The sequence below is a fragment of the Rattus norvegicus genome, chromosome 4 (assembly GCF_036323735.1).
Source record: "Rattus norvegicus strain BN/NHsdMcwi chromosome 4, GRCr8, whole genome shotgun sequence".
Taxonomy (NCBI): Eukaryota; Metazoa; Chordata; class Mammalia; order Rodentia; family Muridae; genus Rattus; species Rattus norvegicus.
Window position 1 is genome coordinate 177803760 of NC_086022.1, and position 9324 is coordinate 177813083.

The window sequence follows — 9324 nt, forward strand, 5'->3', positions numbered from 1 at the left end:
GATCTTGCTGAGTTCTCCTTTCAATGAACTCCACTGAGCATGCACTGATGAACTGGATTTTGTTGTTTCGTTGTTTCTGAAATTGGACGGTCTGCTATGTAACCCCAGTGTCCATCAGCTTCTTACTCACTACGCAGCCCAGTCAAACTTCAAACGGTCTGAGTACTGGCGTGTCAGGTGTGTATCATTGTGCCATAATAAATTGAGGAATTTTGAGCATTACCATAACATAATCACAAATGTGTTTTCGTTGACTATTTCTTACAAGAAACAGATTGAGGTAGATAAGAATGAAAGTCAGCTCAGAGAGCACAGGATGAGGCACTCCATGCTAAATATGTACAAATCAAAATGAATCTTATTTTAGAACATTTTTCTTTAGAAAATAAAAAAAAAGACCAAGGAAATACAATGAATGCCGTGAAGATTTGGAAAGGAGCTACGGATATTAGGGAGTGCATCGAAAGGACAGCACCGCAATCCACACGGGGATGATACAGGACCAAAGCTAGGAGAGACAGTGGATTTGAGACAGCTGAATAGGCTGAGGAAAATTACAGCGGAGGTTGTTTGCATGCTGGGCGGGGAGGAAGGGCCTTTGTGATAGAAATTAATAGAAGAGAAGAGTGGTGTGTCCAAGGAGAAAATGAAGTTCCGTTTTGTAAATGAAGAGCTTAAGAAGCCTCTGAACTCATCCACGTGGGGAGAGGCCACGCCATGGCTAAACAGAAAGAAAGGTCTGGAGAGATGGCTCAGTGAATGAGAAACTGCACGATGGGGGCATCCCACAAAAGCCTGTCGCTTCAGGGCATTCAACACCCTCTTCTGTCTTCTGGCCTCCTTGGGCGCACACACACACACACACACACACACACACACACACACACACACACACACACACAGAGAGAGAGAGAGAGAGAGAGAGAGAGAGAGAGAGAGAGAGAGATCAGAAGGAAGGGAGAGGTCTCACACACACACACAACCTCACCTTTAGCATTCCCACCCTTTAGTCTTTAGTCTCAAACTGGTTTTTCCTTGCTGGAGGAAAGAGACCTTGAAGGACCTAAATCCTAGGGGCCTAGGAGTGTATGTTGAGAGCTGGTGTTCAAAAAAGGGAAGTAGTATGGTTCGACTTTGAAATGTCTGCGGGAGGTTCCCACGTCTGAACACTTGCTCTCCAGCTGGTGGCACTGTGTTGAAAGACTGGAGTCTTTGGAGGAAGTGACTCTGTGGAGGGGAGCCTTGAGGTGTCACAGCCTGACCCCCACTTCCTTTCATGTTTTGGTTTCTGAGGGCAGATGTAGTATGAGCGGCCAGCCTCCCACTGCTGCTGTGATGTCTTCCTCAGTTCGAAGGATTATGCCCCAAAATAAACCCCTTCCCCCTTAAATGTCTTCTTCTCTCAGACATTTGGACACCGGAAGAAGAAAAGTAAAGCTGGAGGCAGCGAAAGTTAACAAACGCCATCCATCCGTGTGAGACACTGCTGGATCTCTCCCGAGTCCTGGACCATCCACGGGCTCTCCTCTTCCATGCTCAGTGCTCTACTCTGGGTCACACCTCATACTCTGACCTCATCTCTCCATCGCTGACACTTTGGTCCCTTCTTTCTTGGCAAAGACTTTGACCTGTACACAAACCACACAAGGCACTCCTACTTGCAGCTCTTTACTGATGTCTGAGGTTCAAACACACCAAGTCAGGGCTTTCATCCTCCTGGCCTTCCTGACACATTCCTGGTACAGCAGTTCTCTGAACTCAGTCCGGCTCTGTGGCCCTGGATCGCGCGTCAGGAAGCTTATCAGCCATTCCCGCCTTCCCTTCCACTCTGCCTAGACTGTGTCACAAGGACACATTACCTCAGCCACAGCTTTGCCCTTGCTCCTTTCCACGTCTGTCCCCTTATCACTTGATTTGTGTCTGTGTGTGTCTGTGTGTGCAGAGGTGAGAGCGCAACTGAGTATGTTCTCTCTTTCAAACTTGGGTTCAGGGAACGGACTCGGTTCTCAGGTTTCTCAGCAAGTCTTTTCTTTCTGAATCATCTTACTGGATCTTCTCTTGTCACATCATCTGATGCACCCCTAGCTCTATGGTGACCTCCACAAACACAGTGTGGTGTTACCTAGGCTCCGCCCCATAGTTACCTGGCAACAGCCAGGTGTGCCTGACTTGCTATCAGAGGGGCTGCTTGCCCCCTCCTCTCTCCTCTTCCCTTGCTCTCTTCCCCTTTCCCCCCTCTCTCCCCATTCCTTTTCCATCCCTCCATGGCCGGCCTTTACTCCTCTAATATCTCTACTCTCTCTCTCCCTCTCTGCCTTTCTCAGTCTCTACTACCCCTTCAACTCCCCTCCCCATGCCCTAAATAAACTATTCTATACTATACCATTGTGTGGCTAGTACCTTGGGGGAAGGGATGCCTCAGCATGGGCCCGCAGAGGCACAGGCTTCCCCCAGGCACCTTTTCTTCTAATTACCACACAACCTAAGCTAGAGAGGTTCCCAAACTGTGAGGCACACTAGTGAAATTTACCCTCCACCTATCACTGTATAATCCACAAGATCATTGTTTTTGGTATTTTCTTTTGCTGTTGTTCATTCGTTTGAGACATGCTTTCATTATGTAGCTCTGGCTGTCCTGGAACTCACTACATAGTCCACACTGGCCTTGAACCCAAGAAATTATGCCCTTTCTACCTCCTGAGAACTGGGATTAAAGTTGTGTGCTGTTATGCTTGGCAGTTTTGATGTTTTTCAAACATTTGAAAGTCAATCAAAGGGAAAGAATATTTTGTGAAAAATGAAAATTACATTGAATTTAGATTTCGACATCGGTAAGTGAAGTCTGACGTAGGTGTGCTGTAGAAACACTCATTGGTGTAGATACCTTCTGTGGCTGAGCTCACATCAGAAAAACAGCTGAACCATGGTGGTAGTGACTGCGCTTGTGCACCCAATCACATCCTGCCTGCCACATACTGAACTTTTTGGGGGGAGGGGCACGTTTTTCTTGTAGCTCAGCTGCATGGTTTTAGAACATGCATCGTGTTTCCACCACAAAAGATTGCAAAGCTTGAACTGTGAACTCTTAGCTGGAAGCAGTCAAGCAAGGGCTCTCAACCCACAGGAGGCCAGGGACGGAGGATCCCAGCGAGTCTGAGGTGAACCTGGCCTCCTCTCTTTCTCCTGCAGGGTTTGTCATTACATTGGGCCTGGCCAGATGATTCAGGAGACTCTCACCCTCTCCTTAGTTCTAACCTGCTTGGCTTGGGGTTAATACCTCTAATCCCAGCAGGAAGGACATCATGGATTCAGTGCCAGCCTGGATGATATAGTATATTCTAGGTCATTACGCAGCTTTATCCCATAACAAAACCAGCTCCTAACCTAATCCCCACGAATTCCCTTCTCTGTGTAAGGCACTGAGTTTAGGTAATAGCATCTGAGGCAAGGGACTATCTCACACAGGAAGTAACCAAAGGAGGAGCTTGCAGTCTTCTTGGCAGTAGAAACTCAGGAGATTCTGCAAGGTACCAAGGAAGGGAATTGTGGGACTTTACCACTCAGTACTTTGCTGTGAAATGATATGGGTTATTGGGGTTGGAGGTCTGACTCAGTAGGAAACGTTGGCCTAGGCTCCGAGGCAAATCCCTGGGATCTGTCTCTAGCCAGCCTCTTTCCTGATTGTCTAGTGGTTAAGATTCAGTGCTCTCGGGGTTGGGCATTTAGCTCAGCGGTAGAGCGCTTGCCTAGCAAGCGCAAGGCCCTGGGTTTGATCCCCAGCTCCGAAAAAAAAGAAAAAAAAAAGATTCAGTGCTCTCCACACCCCAACAAAACACACACACACACATGTGTGCATGCACGCATAGGCACGCACCGTCTCATACATCAGGGGCCAAAGGGATCTGTGTGAGTTCATTGTACAGGACGAAATGATACGCACAAAGGTCTAGTGGTATGTGCTTCTTCTTCATTACTGTTACTAAAATTGGGTCAGAGAAAAGCCAATGTCCAAGAGATGAGTGTCGGGAGAAGGCAGTAGGCTGGCGACCTGGGAAGGAGGCCATTGTCTCTGCTGCCTCTCCTGTCTTTGAATGTAGAGTATTTATAGAAGGACAGTGTCAAATGGCACAAGTGGTCATCGGCGTTTTCCAGAAGTTTGAGTGAGGCTGGCTGGTCTCAGCATATGGAACAGGGATAGCAAACTCGTCAGGTGTTCTCCTGCCTTCAGCTCGTCTTAGGTTATTCTTATGATCCGTAGTTTGTTTCTGGAATCATCTCAGAAAAACAAGCCCAGAGGAATGTGGGCTAAGGGCCATGCTCCCTGGGATTGTTTAGAGGGTGTAGTGGCTCCTGTAGGCTTTGCTGTTTGGACTTCAGGTGTCCAGCTGGCGGCACTGTGCTGAGAAGCTGAAGACCATTTAGGAGATGGAGCCTAGCTGGAGGAAGTGCGTCATCACAGGAGGGCAAGCTTTGGTGTGTGTGGGGTTGGGGAGGGGCATTATCTTGGTTTGCTTTCAGTCAGAACCTTCTCTGCTCCCTGGTCATCACCATGCATGAAGGAGCTGCTGCCTGCACCCATTGCCACATACGGGGAGCTCTCTGCCACGCCTTCCTACCACAATGCACTGTACAGTATAAGCAGCACAAAAAGAAAACAGAAAAAGAAGGAAGGAAGGAAGGAGGAAGGAAGGAGAAAGGAAGGAAGGAGGGAGGGAGGGAGGGAGGGAAGGAGGGAGGAAAAGAACCCTCTGTGAAGTTGGTTATGTTGGTAGGAATGTATTTTGTCACAATAATGTCACGTCCTCCCGGGAACACATAGCTGAGGAGAGGTATGAACACGGCCCAACACAAAAACCTTAACTCACTTACAACACTGAGTTTTTTTGCATGTTTCCCTCACAGTTTAACTGCATGGTTCTAGAACATGAATTATATGGAGGCTGTTGTGTTTCTGTGTCAAAAAAAAAAACAACAAAAACAAACAAAGAAAAACCCAATTGTACACACTGTAAGGCCTTGCAGAATATAAACTATCAGCTAGGAGTGATGGCACAAGCAGGTACCCCCGGCTCTCCACAGGCTGAGGTAGGAAGATCCCAGGGAGTTAGAGGCCTGCCTGGGCTACACAGTAAGTAAGCTCTTGTCTCAGAAAAATGTTTCTAAGGCACGAGATGAACTACCTAGCTCATTACAGAAACGCCTGCGTATTCTCCGCCTTCTTTGTACCAACCCTGGATTGGTCAACGTTTGCCAGAGATTGCAGCTCAGTTAGTTCGCGGAGAGTCACCAGGACCAGGAAAGCTCTAGTTTCCCTAGCCCCTGCCCCCAGCCTCTCACTTTTTCACTCTACACACCTCACCTCCTCCCCATCTCCCCAGATGCCTCCCTCCCACTTCAAAGTGAAAATAGAAGCTGAAAGACTGGCAATGCCCTCGCTTCCTGTGCTGTGCCCACCTACACATCTGCCTACCATTGGCTCCTTCCCTTGTTTACTACCCACTGCTTCTGAGCCGGGCCTCTTCCACCTGGAAAGCCAGATCTTTGGCCACTGCTGTGATGGTTACTTTACTTTTTAAGGAAAACCCAGATAGCAAATACAGGATGATTTGGGGGCATTTTTTTGAGAAGGCTCTCTAAGATCGATTAGCATGAAAATCGGTAGATCTAGCAAAGAAGGCCCACCCTCCCTCACTGACATGGGCACGTGCCAGCCAATTCTCTTTAGTTCCTAAAGAGGAACTAAAAGGCAGAGAGAAGCAAGTTAACTAATTGTCTCTTCTGAAACAGCCCCCCCCCCCGCCCCGCTTCTTCCCTGTGAGGTCAGGGCCTAGCTGGACCCTTCAGATCGCCACCAGTCCAACTTGTTGATGGGTGACATAAGAATGAAAGAGGGTCAATAGAGTCAGGCTCTGTTCAGAGGGGCCTGTGGGATGACCCAGCAGGTAATGGCGCTTGCTGACCAAGCCTGAGGACCTGAGTCTGATCCAGACCCCATAAAGGTAGAAAGCAGAGAACAGACTCCACAGAGTTATCCTCTGACCTCCACATGTGCACTGCAGCCCATGCATATCCCTTTCCCCCAGAGATATGAACGTGGGCTTTTCTTCTAATCCAGACAGAAGGGCGAGATATCTGTGTGTATTCAAAATGAACACTCCCTGCAGAATTCCGAAGATTACCATCTTCTCTCAACTTGCCATTTCTCCTACCTTTGCCACCTCGCTTACGGATCTCATCATCTGTCCACTTCAGAAAACAAACCAAAGACCCTCTAAGCCATTCTTTTGTTTAAAAAAAATTATCATTTGTGTGTGTATGCATGTTCATGTGTGTGTGTGTGTGTGTGTGTGTGTGTGTGTGTGTGTGTCCTTCTAGACCCTTCCATCTCATCTCACAGGCCACTCTGAATGCATGTGGCTATGTTGGTTGACTGGCCGTGGCTGTGACAAAGATCTGAGGGAGCTACTTAGGGTATATGGGTAAACCAAGAACCATCCACACTCTAGAACCAGGTGCTCCCCTAGTCAGACTCAGCACCAGCGGCCATGTCACCACCAGCTACCAACGCGACACATTTGCACTGTTGTCATGAGCTGCATATTATATTATAATATGTTATATTATGTATATAATATCTTATAACATGTATATAATATATTAATGTTTATAACATGTTATATAATATATAATATTATATATGTAAAGTTCACACCTTCAAGGCTTTCTTAGGGTTTTACTGCTGTGAACAGACACCATGACTTAGGCAATTCTTATTAAGGTGGGAGCATGGTAGCATCCAGGCAGGCATTGTGCTGGAGGAGCTGAGAGTTCAACATCTTGTTCCGAAGGCAAACAGGAAGACTGACTTCTAGGCAGCTAGAGTAGGGTTTTAAATACCACATTCACAGTCACACATTTCCTACTCCAACAAGGCCACACCTCCAAATAGTGCCACTCCCTGAGCCAAACCACCATACCAGGGCTACCGCTCTTTTTTTCCATCCTCACAAAGAGGCGATCTTTTGTATACCCCCCGCCCCCACACCACACACACACACACACACACACAAAATAAATCTCTGGTGTGAGGTACGTTGCATGGTGTGATCTTTGCATCCTTGCTTGGCTCTCTGATAAATGCAAGAACAAAAAGAAATCTAGTATTGGTGCATGTGACTCTGTAGTTTATCCTGGTGCCGTGGTTTTCCTTTAGGGTCTGAGCTGCATCGGGGCCTATTGTTAGTCTCCAGTCGACCCACAACCGAGTCTCTGGTAAGCCTGGAGGTGGAGATACCTGCTCTACTCCAGACCCTTTCCCTTCAGCTTTTTGTTAGCTTTGTTTTTATCTTTTGGCTCCAAACCTCCTGGTACTGGGACTCCCTGACCCCCATGAAGTGAGGTAGAAACCCACTGAAAGGCTGTATCTTCTTCCTTGTTTGGTCCTCTTTGAGACCTGATAGAACAGTGTCATCCATTGCTTCCAGCTACACACACACACACACACACACACACACACACACACACACACACACACACGCCATGCCTCTTATGTAACCCCCAGACTTTCCATCTAGCACTTAACCTGAAGGGCCTCAAATTTATTTTCTTTTGCAATAAAATCTGGCCTCCATGTCCTGTGGAGAACGAATCCAAATGTGGCCTGCTAGCAGCAGCCTAGATTCCAACAACCATCAGGACCTTTATAAACACTGAGAGCAACTGAGGGGAAAGGAAGAGATTCTCCATTCCCTACTCCTCTTTTCTCTGCTCCAAGCCTCTCTCTGGTCCCTACTACATGCTGCAAAAATGTCCTGTCTCTAAGTTAAAGTTGATGGGTCTGAATGTTTGTCAGGAAGTGAGAGCCAGGAGCTGGACCCAGCAGAAGGGGGAGAAATCAAAGAAGCAGGCCCTTGGCTGGCTGGGGTGAATCGCTCTGTCCCCCTGCAGCATCCACTCCCAACTAAGCTGCTCATCTGACGCCCTTAAAGTCTGTACGGATCGTTGGTTTCTATGGATCATTGGTTTCTGCTGGCTTCTGCCACCCATAACAACCGAGTCCAAATTCTAGAACAGACTCTAGAACTCTCTAGCTGAGCCTCCCTCCACCTGCTTTCTAACAAACCATCTGTCCCTGCTCTGTGGGCTCTGGCCTGCTATGCCCTTGATGTGAGCACCTATGCACTCTCTGGCTTCTGTAGCCTGCTACGCCCATGCGGACATCTCCCCTTTTTTCTGGCTACACGCTCTCTCTCTCTCTCTCTTTGTGGCATCCCGGGCCAGTGCACTGCAAGTTTCTTTGCCTCCCCCTAGGTGTTGCCTGTTGAATCTGGCATCTTCTGCTCCCTCAGCTTCCGTGGAGTTCACAAAAGTTCAACCCCGGTGGAATTTTGTTTTGTGATCCTCTCTCTGTTCCTCTACAGGCTGAGATTTTATTACAAAAGCTTGGCCTCAGTACAGATCAATGATCAAAAATTGGGGCACTTGACTTCCACAGTCTAGCAAATCCTTACGATTGCCGTTGCACAAAAGACTCACAAGCATCTTATACCTAAACTTGTTCCGATCCACACTGCCTCTCCTGTCCAAGCTTTAGGGTTTGTTTTTTGTTTTTTGTTTGTTTGTTTGTTTTGTTTTTTTTTATGGTGAAAAAGCATGTATTGAGAATTAGACAGCTGGACTCAGTTTAGATGATCCCAATCTTGTTGGCTGCATACAGAGTATTAGAGTCAGGAGTCGGCTTCCTCTCTGTCTGGCCTTATCAGTGTCATAGAGTTCCTTCGAGGCCTGTTTGATCTGGCCTTGACATCCACAGTGAGCACAAGCGTGTTGTCTTCTGTCTTCTTTACGGCTGACTTGGTGGTCAGGAGGAATCTGATGATGGCACTGTGGTCAAGCTTGTTTCTCCTGGGTACACTCTTTTGAGAGGGTTTGGGCTGCCTGAAGGTGGGTGACCATGTGGATCTTCCTTTTGTGTCTGTGGACATTCAGCGCTGCCTTCCTATCCTTCAAGGCCTTCCCTTTGGCTTTGGCTTCAGGAGAGGCAGGAGCTTCCTTCTTTGGCTTCCAGCGCCATCTTTTCTACTTTCTACCCTTGAAAATCTTCTATTGCTTTTATTTCTCTGCACTCTGCTCTCAAAAACAAATCTTTTAATATTATGCTACAAATTCTAGCTCAAGACTTGTAAATCTGGGGCTGGGGAGATGGCTCAGAAGTTTAGAGCACTGACTGCTCTTCCAGAGGTCCAGAGTTCAATTCCCAGCAACCACATGGTGGCTCACAACCATCTGTAATGGGATCTGATGCCCTCTTCTGGTGTGTCTGAA